This window comes from Oncorhynchus clarkii, chromosome 2 (genome assembly GCF_045791955.1).
Source record: "Oncorhynchus clarkii lewisi isolate Uvic-CL-2024 chromosome 2, UVic_Ocla_1.0, whole genome shotgun sequence".
Classification (NCBI taxonomy): Eukaryota; Metazoa; Chordata; class Actinopteri; order Salmoniformes; family Salmonidae; genus Oncorhynchus; species Oncorhynchus clarkii.
The window spans coordinates 18,750,886-18,768,519 of record NC_092148.1 but is presented as its reverse complement, the minus strand read 5'-3'; the positions used below and the strand labels follow the sequence as shown (position 1 = coordinate 18,768,519).

The window sequence follows — 17,634 nt, the reverse complement described above, 5'->3', positions numbered from 1 at the left end:
GCCCAAACCATGATGCTGCCACCACCATGTTTGACAGTGGGGATGGTGTGTTCAGCTGTGTTGCTTTTACGCCAAACATAACGTTTTGCATTGTTGCCAAAAAGTTCAATTTTGGTTTCATCTGACCAGAGCACCTTCTTCCACATGTTTGGTGTGTCTCCCAGGTGGCTTGTGGCAAACTTTAAACACTTTTTATGGATATCTTTAAGAAATGTCTTTCTTCTTGCCACTCTTCCATAAAGGCCAGATTTGTGCAATATACGACTGATTGTTGTCCTATGGACAGAGTCTCCCACCTCAGCTGTAGATCTCTGCAGTTCATCCAGAGTGATCATGGGCCTCTTGGCTGCATCTCTGATCAGTCTTCTCCTTGTATGAGCTGAAAGTTTAGAGGGACGGCCAGGTCTTGGTAGATTTGCAGTGGTCTGATACTCCTTCCATTTCAATATTATCGCTTGCACAGTGCTCCTTGGGATGTTTAAAGCTTGGGAAATATTTTTGTATCCAAATCCGGCTTTAAACTTCTCACAACAGTATATCGGACCTGCCTGGTGTGTTCCTTGTTCTTCATGATGCTCTCTGCGCTTTTAACGGACCTCTGAGACTATCACAGTGCTGGTGCATTTATACGGAGACTTGATTACACACAGGTGGATTGTATTTATCATCATTAGTCATTTAGGTCAACATTGGATCATTCAGAGATCCTCACTGAAATTCTGGAGAGAGTTTGCTGCACTGAAAGTAAAGAGGCTGAATAATTTTGCACGCCCAATTTTTCAGTTTTTGATATGTTAAAAAAGTTTGAAATATCCAATAAATGTCGTTCCACTTCATGATTGTGTCCCACTTGTTGTTGATTCTTCACAAAAAAATACAGTTTTATATCTTTATGTTTGAAGCCTGAAATGTGGCAAAAGGTCGCAAAGTTCAAGGGGGCCGAATACTTTCGCAAGGCACTGTATATATATATATTTATTTATAAACATTGTTAAAGTATCATTGTAATTGCACACACATTGATGTCAGACATGCACTAGCCCAATGCTCTGTTGATGACGAGGATGAAGTCAAGACCAGACACCCTTTTTTGACTGATGACTGATATAAGGGCATGCTTTTTGACTTTGTCATGATATTTATTTGCTAAGTTATTTAGAATGATGAAAAAAATATGACTGTAAAGAATTCATTTAAACAAAAACAAAGGATTTAAGAGAAACTTTCAAATGAAAGGATTCTTTTTGGCATGGAAAAAAACGAATTTGAATAAATGTAGGTTTTCACACTCTTATGTACAGTTGAAGTCGGAAGTTTACATACACTTAGGTTGGAGTCAATAAAACTTTTTACCACTCCACACATTTCTTGTTAAACTATAGTTTTGGCAAGTCGGTTAAGACCTCTACTTTGTGCAAGACACAAGTCATTTTTCCAACAATTGTTAACAGACAGACACTGTATCGCAATTCCAGTGGGTCAGAAGTTTACATACACTAAGTTGACTGTGCCCTTAAACAGCTTGGAAAATTCCAGAAAAGTATGTCATGGCTTTAGAAGCTTCTGATAGTCTAATTGACATCATTTGAGCCAATTGGAGGTGTACCTGTGGATGTATTTCAAGACCTACCTTCAAACGCAGTGCCTCTTTGCTTGACCTCATGGGATTTCAAAAGAAATCAGCCAAGACCACAGAAAAAAATTGTAGACCTCCACAAGTCTGGTTCATCCTTGGGAGCAATTTCTAAACGCCTGAAGGTACCACGTTCATCTGTAAAAACAATAGTATGCAAGTATAAACACAATGGGACCACGCAGCCATCACACCGCTCAGGAAGGAGACGCGTTCTGTCTCCTAGAGATGAAAGTACTTGCGAAAAGTGCAAATCATCTCAGAACAACAGCAAAGGACCTTGTGAAAATGCTGGAGGAAACAGGTACAAAAGTATCTATATCCACAGTAAAATGAGTCCTATATCGACATAACCTGAAAGCCCGCTCAGCAAGGAAGAAGCCACTGCTCCAAAACTGCCATAAAAAAGCCAGACTACGGTTTGCAAATGCACATGAGGACAAAGATCATACTTTTTGGAGAAATGCCCTCTGGTCTGATAAAAAAAATTAAACCGTTTGGCCATAATGACCATCGTTATGTTTGGAGAAAAAAGGGGGAGGCTTGCAAGCCGAAGAACACCATCCAAACCGTGAAGCACGGGGGTGGCAACATCATGTTGTGGGGGTGCTTTGCTGCAGGAAAGACTGGTGCACTTCACAAAATAGATGGCATCATGAGGAAGAAAAAGTATATGTGGATATATTGAAGCAACATCTCAAGACATCAGACAGGAAGTTAAAGCTTGGTCGCAAATGGGTCTTCCAAATGGACAATGACCCCAAACATACTACCCAAATTGTGGCAAAATAGCTTAAGGACAACAAAGTCGAGGTTTTGGAGTGTCCATCACAAAGCCCTGACCTCAATCCTATAGAAAATGTGTGGGCAGAACTGAAAAAGCATGTATGAGCAAGGAGGCCTACAAACCTGACTCAGTTACACCAGCTCTGTCAGGAGGAATGGGCCAAAATTCACCCAACTTATTGTGGGAAGCTTGTGGAAGGCTACCCGAAACGTTTGACCCAAGTTAAACAATTTAAAGGCAATGCTACCAAATACTAATTGAGTGTATGTAAACTTCTGACCCACTGGGAACGTGATGAAAGAAATAAAAGCTGAAATAAATCATTCTCTCTACTATTATTCTGACATTTCACATTCTTAAAAAAAAGTGGTGATCCTAACTGATCTAAAACAGGGACTTTTTTACTAGGATTAAATGTCAGAAATTGTGAAAAACTGAGTTTAAATGTATTTGGCTAAGGTGTAACTTCCGACTTCAACTGTAGGTGTCATAACCAGCCATAAAAAAAACACAATATAACAGGTTTATGCGTAATGACAGTGCTATGACCATATTATGACAGGTTATGAGAAGTTATGTCAGCTCTTATGACATTATGACATGGTTATGACCGTGTAATAACATGTAACGACACTGGGTGTTAAGTGAAGCGTTACCACATAATTGCATAAAATTATAAACATCATAAACTTTGATCTTGTACTTTTTCAAGTAAATGTATTGATCTGTCAACAAAATGTCTTGATGCTTCCCATACACAATAGTTGAAAGCTACAGCACTGTCTTCTGTGGTTAATCTGCTGCCGTTCCTGATATCGCACGGCAAAGCAATGCACAAGTTGGATCCAAAGTATGCGGGACACTGCACACACCGACCGCAGCCTCGTTCGGCAGATGAGCTGCGGCGGTGCGGCTTGCCTACCATTGAAATGAATGGACTTCCGCCGGAACGCATACAGTCTACCGCAGTTTGTTTGCACAAGGCTAGAGAGAGAGAGAGATGAGGGGAGTGGGAGAGATACAGGGCACAGAGGGAGGCAGAAGAGTGGGACCACCAAGGGAGAGATCTCTGACTGAAAAGGAGAGAGAAAGGATAAAGAGAGGTACAGAGGATGGTAGAGAAACGGTGCATTGAGGGAGGGGGGAATAGATGGAGGGACCACCAAGGGAGAGATCTCTGACTGAAAAGGAGAGAGAAAGGATAAAGAGAGGTACAGAGGATGGTAGAGAAACAGTGCATTGAGGGAGGGGGGAATAGATGGAGGGACCACCAAGGGAGAGATCTCTGACTGAAAAGGAGAGAGAAAGGATAAAGAGAGGTACAGCGGATGGTAGAGAAACGGTGCATTGAGGGAGGGGGGAATAGATGGAGGGACCACCAAGGGAGGGATCTATGACTGAAAAGGAGAGAGAAAGGATAAAGAGAGGTACAGAGGATGGTAGAGAAACGGTGCATTGAGGGAGGGGGGAATAGATGGAGGGACCACCAAGGGAGAGATCTCTGACTGAAAAGGAGAGAGAAAGGATAAAGAGAGGTACAGAGGATGGTAGAGAAATTGTGCATTGAGGGAGGGGGGAATAGATGGAGGGACCACCAAGGGAGAGATCTCTGACTGAAAAGGAGAGAGAAAGGATAAAGAGAGGTACAGAGGATGGTAGAGAAACAGTGCATTGAGGGAGGGGGGAATAGATGGAGGGACCACCAAGGGAGAGATCTCTGACTGAAAAGGAGAGAGAAAGGATAAAGAGAAGTACAGAGGATGGTAGAGAAACGGTGCATTGAGGGAGGGGGGAATAGATGGAGGGACCACCAAGGGAGAGATCTCTGACTGAAAAGGAGAGAGAAAGGATAAAGAGAGGTACAGAGGATGGTAGAGAAATTGTGCATTGAGGGAGGGGGGAATAGATGGAGGGACCACCAAGGGAGAGATCTCTGACTGAAAAGGAGAGAGAAAGGATAAAGAGAGGTACAGAGGATGGTAGAGAAACAGTGCATTGAGGGAGGGGGGAATAGATGGAGGGACCACCAAGGGAGAGATCTCTGACTGAAAAGGAGAGAGAAAGGATAAAGAGAGGTACAGAGGATGGTAGAGAAACGGTGCATTGAGGGAGGGGGGAATAGATGGAGGGACCACCAAGGGAGAGATCTCTGACTGAAAAGGAGAGAGAAAGGATAAAGAGAGGTACAGAGGATGGTAGAGAAACAGTGCATTGAGGGAGGGGGGAATAGATGGAGGGACCACCAAGGGAGAGATCTATGACTGAAAAGGAGAGAGAAAGAAGGATCGAAGCAGAGCTAATAGTAAGAAGAAAAGAGGGAGCTGACAGAGAGAGAGCGAGAGAGAGAGAGCACAGTGTGCAAATGAGACATACGCTACAGCCATGAATACAAGGGAAGAGGGCTGCTGATAATTAGAATCCTTTACTAAGAAGTCATCAAACATCAGAGTGCACTGAGACTGGGAGGGAGAATTGTCTCATTTACAGAGAAGAAAACCAAGAGATACTCTGAACCAGGCGCTCTCCGTGGTGCTGAAGCAGAACTAACCAGTCTGTGGTAAATAATTGTGCACATGTTAAGAGGCACTGGAAGTTGGTGGATTGCTAAGTAATTCACTTGATTGACATGTGATGGCTGGTTGATAAGGAGACTCACTCGGGATGTGGAGCTCCTGTCTTGGTGAGAAGCGTCAGGACAAAGAACATGAAGATGACAAAGACAGCCAGGCCCACCCAGAAGCCTATCACGATGGAATCTGCAACACAACAAGACTTGATTGACAGGTCAAATACATGTTTTAGTTCCAATGTATAGTAAGTAGGTCATTATATATATAGAACGACAAAAACAACAGTATTTTAAGCACAATGAGATGGAGAGGAGAGAGAACTATGAAAATGTATTATGCTCCAAGTGTCTAGACTGAGGTGACAATGATTGGTGCAGGTTATCCTAGAGGAAGAGGACATGTATTGATTGTGTGTGTCTACTGTTAAAAGACTGACACACATGCAGGCCTAAACAAGGAACCCCCTTACTCAGACACTCAGCATTGATTTGCTTATATTTCTCTGCAGGGTTTACACTCTAAGGCAGCCCCCCTCCTCTCTCTATATATCTCTCATAAACCACACACATACCCTCTACCTATTTGTCATTATGAAGAATATCGGCTATACTTAACTCTTAACTTCTAGCCACAAATATGAATGTGATGCAATGAGCCATTCTCACGCATAAATACATGCACACATGATTTAATCACAGTTCACTTCTACAATAAAGTAATAGATGCATAACGCAGAGAAGATGGGTGAAAGGGGTGCACAGCACAGGACTGTAAACTGAGATCCTGTACTTACATCGGTGCGCTTTTAGTCCCTCGAACGAAACAGGCTCATCATCGTCGTAATATTCATACGTCCACTTGTAGTCCGGGTCCGGAGCGTTTCCGCCTGATAGATTTGAGTGGTTAAACTCAGACATCTCCAAAAAGATCCAAGAGCGCAGGCGGACTAAAAACAACAAAAAAGGATAACGTTAAATACAACACCGCATTGTGCAAAACAATTTCAAGTAATGGTCATCAGTAGATGCGCAAGCTTCAGTCATTGGACAATGTTGGTGCGGTGCGTGCGCAGTGAGACAGGTTTATTCCCCCACACCAATCTTTTTTTTTAATCTAGCGAAGTAGTCGAGGATTTCTGAGGTATACTAAACTTCACCACACGCAGCTGTGCGCTTACACTGCGTGCGCTCTCTCTCTCTCTGGATTCGGAACGAGGGTGCGCCTCTCCATTGACATCATCTTGAATTGCTTTCGGACTCGCGCGCTTGGCTAGGATGCGCAGAGCAATAAAGAGTTGGAGGGCTGTTAAATGGAGGGAGGTAGCTAGGATATGTAGTCTACACTTTTAGAAGAAAGGGACTGCGACGTGGAGTGATCTTATCAATTTTCCATCGATGAAAATATTTATGCAAAGGCACTAGTGGCTTTTAAGACGTTCTGGATCTGTGTTTTGGAATACTGTCAATAATCCATCATGTTCAAAGGTCAAGCATACTCTATTTTATTGTCACGAAAACAGAGTGAAATTAAAGCAGCAGAATTCAGTCTATTATTAATCTAAGGTTAAACACTTAATTAATCAGTGGATGTTTGAAAAGGGATGATTTCAGAAGAGACATTTAATTATTCTCTCTTTGTTCACCATTGTTTTATTTAAGGATTAAATATTCCGCAGGCAGTTGTTATATAAATATTCATACACATAGCTCATATAAACAAATACATTCCGTCGTAAGAACACATACACCCAGCCATAAGACTGACCTGACCCCCTCTTCCTTATATAAACACACATCTCATCTCCCTCTAACTGGCCGGTCCCAAGAGCAAAGAACTTTTGCTGTGCACCAATGGGGCCCGCTCTGGCTAGAGCAAGGCCCGCCTCCAACCCTCCGACCAGTCAAGAAGACCGAAACGACAAGACTCCACCTACTTTATTCTATGTATAAAAATGAATGTAACCATTGTATAGGCCTCTTTTTCACCTGGCTCCTTGCCGAGTCATGTGAACTAGGTCCGTGCACGTAAAACTGCGGGACAAGATATCTCTGACTCATTAAAACTGTCTTTTGTTACAACTGAAATCCACTCTGTCCAGCGTCCGTGATTTGGTCTCAACTCTCCAGTATTTGAACACTAACAGAACTTGGTAGCAGAGTTTGGTTATTCTTGAATTCGATCTATGATAAGTTAGTGTGAGAGGACGAGACTGATCACGGCTAAAAAAATCAGACGGAAGAGTGACTTCCCCAGCCATTCATCTTGCCTCAGGAAATCTGATCGGAGCGCTCTATATAAAGGTGAGCAGAGCCCGTTATATCGAAATCTGCATATTGTATTATAGCCTAAACCAAATTTTGATCAGAAAGTACTGGGCGTGAGTATGAATCGGTGCCCAAATTTTTTACATAAGAACCTAAGACATTGATTAAAGATATCTTGTTTTGTAAAAAATATATATATATATTCTTATTAATGGGCCTATACTCAGTTATTTTAATAGGAATGTGTGAATTGTGATTGACCAATGTGTTAAATTCCTCCAGGGACCCTATTTGTTCTGAAATCTGCATAGAAAACTGTCCTAATTATATATGTATTGGGTTGTGTATAGAGGTGACGTTAAATAGTGGCTGTGTTTTAACACGTAAAGGACACAATTATGGATGTTGGAAATTCAATGAGAATTTCATACGAATGAATGAATGATAGATGAACCGAATCTGCAAGTAAAAATGTTCTATACTATCGAATAAGGTCTTGTGGAGGTGTGGTTATAGATGAACCGAATCTGCAAGTAAAAATGTCCTATTTTTGATACGTTCTATACTATTGAATAAGGTCTTGTGGAGGTGTGGTTATAGTTTAATGATAGATGAACCGAATCTGCAAGTAAAAATGTCCTATTTTGATACGTTCTGTACTATCGAATAAGGTCTTGTGGAGGTGTGGTTATAGTTTAATGATAGATGAACCGAATCTGCAAGTAAAAATTTCCTATTTTGATACGTTCTGTACTATCGAATAAGGTCTTGTGGAGGTGTGGTTATAGTTGAATGATAGATGAACCGGATCTGCAAGTAAAATCTCCTGTTGATACATATAACATCGAATAGGTCTTGTGGAGGTGTGGTTGGATTGAATGAATCTGCATGAAAAATGCCCTATTAAAAAAGCTGTGTATTATTTAATAGGTTTTGTAAGAGGTGTAGTCGAGTAGATACAGGATATGTAAGTTTGGCGTTCCACAAGACAGAGATCGGGAATGAGGTGGCTATTGCACATCAAACAATAAACATAATATGAACCAGAGTTGACATTCCATGATTTGGAGATGGGGGAAATTAAATTGAAAGAAACGTTTGTCGCGGAGTAGGTTGGGATACGTAACTGGGCTATTATGCACACGTGCTGGTAGACAAAGCCACCTTAGTATCGAATGGCCGGGCAACTTTGATTGACAGCAGCCGGGCTGGAATACTGATTTTCGTTTTTTTTCATTCCTGTTGATATTGCCTAAAGTTTAAAATTATTCTGACAATTGCTATAGAATCGCTGGAATTTACTGATATAAGTTCATAAAGGAACTTACTGAATTGTTTCTAGAAAGTATTTAAATAAGCCGCCGAGCTTAGTACAGACTTTGTTTGACAGACGCTAAAAGCTACACACTGATTTTTGGGTTTTTCTATTCTATCCATATTTCCTAAAGATATATAATTATTCTGACAATTGCTATAGAATCGCTCCAATTTACTGATATAAGTTCATAAAGGAATTTACTGAATTGTTTACAGAAAGTATTTAAATAATTCACTGAACAACTCTTAGTTGTCTAGAAATTCTATCTATATTTCCTAAAGAGCTAGAATTACTCTGAAAATTGTTATAGAACCGCATATATTCACTGATATATTGTTCCAAAAGGAAATCGCCGAATCATTTATAGAAAATACCTAAACGAATCGCTGAACAAATTCAAATAAAATACCGGTGAAATACACACGTGGCGGGCGTCACATACTGATAACCCCCTTTGTCTCGACCAGGGACAGGCTAAGCATACAACGATAGAAATAAACACCACATAGTAAGGATTGAATATACCTAAATAACGCATTATACACATTATCAGACGACTTAGATAAAATGTCTGCAGCCATCACGCCCAAACAAATGATTGCAGTAGAAACTCAAGACCAAGGGGAGCAGCCAGATAACACTCAGATCGTGGCACAGACTGTCTCTCAGATGATCCAACAGCAGGCAGCCCCACCACCCCATTACCCTCCCCCACAGCGGTATATCCTGCAACGGCAACGGGCTCAACGAGGCCCCTACACTGGACCATACAGAGGGGGAAACTACCAGTGGTATAACTGCGGAATTCCCGGTCACTATGCCAGATATTGCACGAAACCACTCTCCCCGCAGCAACAGCAATGGAGAGAAAGAGGAAGAGGACGTGGAGGGGCACCAGGAAGAGGAAGAGGAAGAGGACCCTCTCCTAGACACATGCAGCAGGAGCAGCAAGATTACAACCAACCCTCCCACTTCAACACCTGATCACCCAGTAAGAATGATGAGGATGCCACTCCTGCCGATGACCACACTGTCTGAAGCCCAAGAAGTGTACTGGCTAAAATGCCTACCCACAGGGCCTGCCACCCCTCACATCCAGTTTAAGTTCAACCAACTGAAAGCTCAAATCTACACTCTGCACCCATATAAGACTCCCCAAGCTGAGATCCATTGCACACTCAATGCAACAGAAACTGATGACTGCCTCTACACTGCAGACTGGGACGAAGACATGATGCACCTGACCCCACCTATCAGGTGTTGTACCATTGGGTGTGGCCCAGAGGGGGTGGCAGCACCGGTCATCCTACGATCAAGGAACCTCCATGCACCCCTGGCCTGGACGGCTGAAGCATCAACAGCCATAGCACTCCTGAAAACAGATCTATCAGCGGCAGCAGCTCTGACTGCACCTGACTACAAGAACAAGTTCCATTTGGATGTTTCTGGAAGGGAAGGATTCACCTCATCCGTCCTATTCCAGAAACAAGAGGGGGAGAGAAGGGTCTTGATGTACTACTCTTCAAACTTGACCACATTGAGGTAGGACAGTCAACATGCTCCAGATACGTTGCTGCAGTAGCAAAAGCTATTGAAAAAACAGCTCACCTCGTGATGTCACCCTTCAATCAGCCATCATCCCTCAACCAGCATCGGCCAAATTAGCTGAAATCATCGGATTGACGCAGGTCCTCATCAGAGGAAAAGGAAAGACTGAATATCTATACAGACTCAGCCCATGCCCATGAAGCAGGCCACACTGATGGACCCAGAACTTTTATGAGAAACACATGGCCCCACACACGAAGGCAAACTAAAGACCCTCCAAAAAGGCCTCGCACATCTGGTGGCACCCTCACATAAAAAATATGACTGACTTATTTTATGACGATGATTTATTTTGTGACGAATGCAATGGTTGTGACAGACACAACCCAAAGAAACCATATCAAACACCAATGGGCTCATACGTAATACCTAATGCATGTTTTCAGGATATTAGTATAGACTACACCGACATGGGCCCCGAAAATTTATCTAAAGGCAAACTCTATCTCCTAGTCATAGTAGATAGGTTCTCCAAATGGGTAGAGGCAATACTAACAAAAGGGGAGGGTATTAGGTCAGTCTTTGAGTGGCTACAAACCAAACTAATACCCAGGTATGGCATCCCAAGACAAATCAAATTTGACAAATGGCTCACATTTAACAAACACCTGAGACAGGTGGAAGAAAGATTTGGCATAACCCACAGATTTGGATCTGTGTACAGGCCCCAATCCCAAAATCTGGTGGAACGTCAAACCAAAAGCAAAAGCTAAGATAGCTAAAGTATGTGCCTCATGGGATAATGACTGGTAGAGTCATGCATGGTCCACCAAGGGAGGGAGGTCATATGCCCGCCCTTGATGTACAACAAATTGTAATGTCTAATTATGTGAAAAAACTGACGGTTCTCTCTGCAGCACTCTCTACCCAGGTTCACAAGGTCCAGGAGGGGGAGCTGCCGGGGGACACGCCACTACTGAAGGTAAAGGTTGGTGACGGGGTGAGGGTTACAGTCCACAAGAGAAAGTGGCTGGAACCCAGGTGGACTGGACCGTACGAAGTGAAGGAGGTTACTTCACACTCAGTCCAGGTCAAAGGTAAATCAGGCACACCTTGGCACCGCCTTACACATTGCACCCCAGCCCCAATTCCTTCTAGAACACTGACTGAAGTCAGAGCTGATTTGAGCGGCCTAAATTCGATTCCAAATGAAGACACTCCTTCCTCAGGTGATGCGGCATCAAACTCCGCCTCCCCTGAGAAGGGAACCTCGCCCAGTTAGAGGGAAATTTCTCCCTCTCTGGGTGAGGCTGGGGATATCTGGTCCCTTATTTGTGATATTCCTACTGATATTTGGAGTAACCCTAGGACTTTCACATGGTTAATTGAACAACTATTTCACCCTGCCACATCACATACACCAACCCCTACACATGTCCCTAACTCCTTTCCTGATATCACTCCCTCCAATCACTCTCGTCCCAAACGTAGCACTACACCTACAGACCCACCATGCAAACCAGACAAGGTTAGGAGCACCACCTTATGTATACCCACGATTGCAACCGCCACCTTTCTGCTATAGTTTTCACGTCTAATAGATTTGACAAGATATGTTATATTTGTTATATAAATATTCATACACATAGCTCATATAAACAAAGACATTCCGTCGTAAGAACACATACACCCAGCCATAAGACTGACCCCCTCTTCCTTATATAAACACACATCTCATCTCCCTCTAACTGGCCGGTCCCAAGAGCAAAGAACTTTTGCTGTGCACCAATGGGGCCCGCTCTGGCTAGAGCAAGGCCCGCCTCCAACCCTCCGACCAGTCAAGAAGACCGAAACGACAAGACTCCACCTACTTTATTCTATGTATAAAAATGAATGTAACCATTGTATAGGCCTCTTTTTCACCTGGCTCCTTGCCGAGTCATGTGAACTAGGTCCGTGCACGTAAAACTGCGGGACAAGATATCTCTGACTCATTAAAACTGTCTTTTGTTACAACTGAAATCCACTCTGTCCAGCGTCCGTGATTTGGTCTCAACTCTCCAGTATTTGAACACTAACACAGTGAAGATGAACTGAGTTGATGCACAAGACAATCAAGGGCTTTTGAATATATTAATTCAGGATCGGTGTTCCGTCCACGTAACAAGAACATTTCCCAGGACATAGACATATCTGATATTGGCAGAAAGCTTAAATTCCTGTTAATCTAACTGCACTGTCCAATGTACAGTAGCTATTACAGTGAAATAATACCATGCTATTGTTTGAGGAGAGTGCACAGTTTTGAACTTGAAAAGTTATTAATAAACCAATTAGGCACATTTGGGTAGTCTTGATACAAAGTTTTGAATAGAAATGCAATGGTTTATTAGTTCAGTCTACAACTTTGCACATACACTGCTGGCATCTAGTGGACAAAATCTAAATTCCAACTGGGCTGGAATAATATATTATGGCCTTTCTCTTGCATTTCAAAGATGGTACAAAAAAATAAAAATAAATGTTTTTTTTTCTTCTTTGTATCATCTTTATATTCCCCATTCCTTTCACATTTCCACAAACTTCAACGTGTTTCCTTTCAAATGGTATTAAGAATATGCATATCCTTGCTTCAGGGCCTGAGCTACAGGCGGTTAAGTTTGGGTATGTCATTTTAGGTGAAAATTTGGTAAAAGGGGTGGAACTTTAAGCTGAATATTTTGAGCTGAAAATGGAACAATCACTTTAAAATTGGTGTAGGGCTATCATTGTAGTGCATGTAAAAGATGCAACAAAAAAAAAACGTTTGAAAAAGATCAATCTAGAAGAAATTATGTTTACACTGGGTGAACTCACATTGCAGTTACAGTAAGATAACAATTTTCACTTTGAATGGCCTCGGGCTGATCATTATAGTACACATTCTTAACCCTGAGGCATCATGTCCATGCCTCTAATTGATCCCCTAGAGGGTCAAGACTAAAGAGAAATCCCTATGTCTCAAATGATCAACAGCCTACCTAAGCAACTTCTCAAAGATAATGAGGAGACATTTATCAAAGCAGCCACATATACAAAACACTCTGGTCCCCTTTTAGAGTTCAAATATGCCAGCAGATTATTGACTATATCTGGCCAACATGGCTATACTGCATGTGTGTAACCCTGTGTGATCTGCTGTGTGAATGGCAGGTCAGGTGTGCTGTTCTATTGAGTCATCCTTCCAGACCTGCAGGCCAGTGTTTAGCTCTTATTAACCAGAGCTCAGGGAACACAACACACACACACACACACGCACACTAGGCTACAGCTAATTGGACCACAGGACATCAGTACCATATAATTGAACAATGCATCAGGGATATAGATCTGGTAGGTACGCCCTGAGCTGAATATTTAATTAGATTCACACAAAAATGGTGTCATAAACTAGTTATAGACTACTGTTAACCATGCTTGTTAAATATGACCTTCAGGAGAACACATGTGGATCAGGGTTTTCAGTGCCGTTCTGATACTCTTTCATGACCGATAGCACATAGGGAATGATTGCACTTTTCCTTTGATGATTCCTCAAGGATCATGGCCAATTCCCTCAAAACTTGGTCATGCCTCCATCTTATTTTGTCTAGGGAGAGGACAACAGTGCACTGTTAAAACATTCTCCATGGTACCAGGTTTGTTGCAGAGAGGTGTGTTTGGGTTTTCAGTGAGGCCCCACCTGTGTAAATTAGTGAGGGATGGGAGCACATAATAGACAGATCTTAAAGGGAACTGGATTCTGGCAGGTTCCATCCGCCACAGCTCATCCCAAGAGCCTCCAGGCTCCCAACCTCACTGCTTTGACCCTTCTCTGTTCCTCCATTTGACTGACTTAATGCTGCACAAGGTGCCTCCCTTCAAGGGTGTTGGCTTTGGCCCAGCATGTGGTTTTCGTTGCTTCAAGGCAGATGTTCCCCATTTTTCTTCCAGGAGCATACCACCCTGCATCCCACTGCTGGCTTGCCTCTGAAGCTCAGCAGGGTTGGTCCTAGCTGCTCTTTGGATGGAAGACCAGATGCTGCTGAAGGTGGTGTTGGTGGGCCAATACAAGGCACTCTTTCCTCTTGTCTAAAACAATATCCCAATGCCCCATTGCCCTGTGTAGGGTGCCATCTTTCGGATGGGACGTTAAACAAGTGTCCTGACTCACTGTGGTCACTAAAGATCCCATGGCACTTATTGTAAGAGTGGGGTGTTAATCCCGGTGTCCTGACTATATTCCCATGCCCTCATACCATCATGGTCACCTAATCATCCCCAGCTTCTAATTGGCTCACTCATGCCTCCTCTCCCCAGGTCATTGCTGTAAAAGAGTATGTGTGCTCAGTCAACATACCTGGTAAAATATATATATTTTTTAAATACTACACAACTGTCACTGTGCTTCAGCCTGTTTTGACAGCTTTGGTGGCAGACCACTTTCTTTGTGTCCTGAACTCAATCATGGCACCTTGTATCTTCAGGTCTTTGGAGTCCCTGATGATCATCACCAGCCTGACCTTTACCACTGTGAATCCTACCAGTGATGAGATTGGTAGTTGTAGCTTTGCTATTCTACTGCACAGACCCACACATGAGAAGCTCAGGGGCAGGCCAAGCCATCTGTGTAGGTCTCGGTTCGCAATTCTCTCTCGTGCCTGTTGCTGATGAGGTGACCTCATACAGGGTTAGTGGCCAGGTCATTCGGGGGAGGACACTGTGCTGGTACATCCAGCACAGCGTACATGTGGATCTTCTGTCCATTAGGGTCTAGTCAAATAACTTTCCCAGGCACTTGATGGGTTATTGACGATTGATGGGATTTCTTCTGTCTGGATAATCATGCTGAACATGTCTTTCTGTCACCTTTCCTTATCCCCATGCTTCTCGATTTGCAAAGTTTATTAATCAAAAGTAAAACATTTCATTTAGTAAAAATGTTCAAGCATTCAGCATAGTTAAACATAATTAACTGTCAGTTATTGCGAATCATTCTTTGCAACACGATACATTCAATAAACTGTTGAAATTAGATTATATTTGTTCCTCTGGGTTCCTTTGTTTCTCTTCTACAGAAAGAACAGGAAAACCTGCTTTAGCTATAGACCCATCATTTTAAGTGTTTCAGCAAAGCCTCTCTCCCTCTCCCGCTGGTCACAACTCCACTAAGCCAGAGGGGGAGTCATGTCATCAAAGACCTAACTCAGTGGGAGGAGGCCTCAGGAGGAGTAAACCTTTCTTGTCTCCTGATAAAAGCTGCTGTTGTGTGGAACTCACACAGTGAGGGGATCGCAATTAGATGACAAATGAAGCTGGGATCAAGCTCCACATCGCTGGGGAGTGGTGGTCGTGCACTTCAAAATGATGAATAATTCTGTGTGTAATAGTTCACATGAACTCATGTACAAAGTGGATCAGACATCTCATTAAAGGAAGCAGCTCAATAAAACATGCATCAGTTCTAATGGATTCTCTCTAAAGATACTCTTCTCCACTATGTCACGTCAGCTGTACATTGGAGTGGACGGATCTGGGAAGCACTAAGCTGAATGTGATGGGGCCAGTATTGATTGATTGATTTGCTCAACAAACTTCTCTCCAACCCAGAAAAACGTATCATTCACCATTGAAGTACTGGCCATACCATAAGCTATATTTACATGTTCTTTGCTACATTGTTTCCACATTGCAGCAGAGAGAATGAGCCTACAAGGTTGACGCCTGGAGCAGTGATAAAAACGAATGGCATTTAAATTAGTTCTAATTAAATAAAAAGGAGGTGAAGCACATAAAACTAAAAAGTTAGGATACATAGGATATTGATGGGATAGATAGGATATTGATGGGATAGATAGGATATTGATGGGATAGATAGGATATTGATGGGATAGATAGGATATTGATGGGATAGATAGGATATTGATGGGATAGATAGGATATTGATAGAATATATAGGATATTGATGGGATAGATAGGATATGGATGGGATAGATAGGATATTGATGGGATAGATAGGATATTGATGGGATAGATAGGATATTGATAGAATATATAGGATATTGATGGGATAGATAGGATATTGATGGGATAGATAGGATATTGATGGGATAGATAGGATATTGATGGGATATATAGGATATTGATAGAATAGAAAGGATATTGATGGGATAGATAGGATATTGATGGGATAGATAGGATATTGATGGGATAGATAGGATATTGATGGGATAGATAGGATATTGATGGGATAGATAGGATTATGATAGAATATATAGGATTATGATAGAATATATAGGATATTGATGGGATAGATAGGATATTGATGGGATAGATAGGATATTGATGGGATAGATAGGATATTGATGGGATAGATAGGATATTGATGGGATAGATAGGATATTGATAGAATAGAAAGGATATTGATGGGATATATAGAATAGATAGGATATTGATGGGATAAATAGGATATTGATGGGATATATAGGATATTGATAGAATAGAAAGGATATTGATGGGATATATAGAATATTGATGGGATAGATAGGATATTGATGGGATAGATAGGATATTGATGGGATAGATAGGATATTGATGGGATAGATAGGATATTGATGGGATATATAGAATATATAGGATATTGATGGGATAAATAGGATATTGATGGGATATATAGGATATTGAAAGAATAGAAAGGATATTGATGGGATAGATAGGATATGGATGGGATAGATAGGATATTGATGGGATAGATAGGATATTGATGGGATAGATAGGATATTGATAGAATATATAGGATATTGATGGGATAGATAGGATATTGATGGGATAGATAGGATATTGATGGGATAGATAGGATATTGATGGGATAGATAGGATATTGATGGGATATATAGGATATTGATGGGATAGATAGGATATTGATGGGATAGATAGGATATTGATGGGATAGATATGATATTGATGGGATAGATAGGATATTGATGGGATATATATGATATTGATGGGATAGATAGGATATTGATGGGATATATAGGATATTGGTAGAATAGAAAGGATATTGATGGGATATATAGGATATTGATGGGATAAATAGGATATTGATGGGATATATAGGATATTGATGGGATATATAGGATATTGATAGAATAGAAAGGATATTGATGGGATATATAGGATATTTATGGGATATATAGGATATTGATGGGATATATAGGATATTGATGGAATATATAGAATAGATAGGATATTGATGGGATATATAGGATATTGATGGGATATATAGGATATTGATAGAATAGAAAGGATATTGATGGGATATGTAGGATATTGATGGGATATATAGGATATTGATAGATATAGGATATATTGATATGAATCACAGTCATTTGTATTTTCTTTTTACCTACACTACAGTGAATGGAGGCTTGTAATGCCCAACCAAGATCAATATATGCAGCAGCAGTTATTGGAGGTGGTGACGGTGAGTAATGTTA

At 41.6% G+C, this 17,634-nt stretch overlaps 1 pseudogene; it reads right to left on the bottom strand.

Moving 5' to 3' along the window:
- Positions 1-17,634, bottom strand: part of LOC139423677 (uncharacterized) — a 50,187-nt pseudogene that overhangs the window by 6,085 nt on the left and 26,468 nt on the right.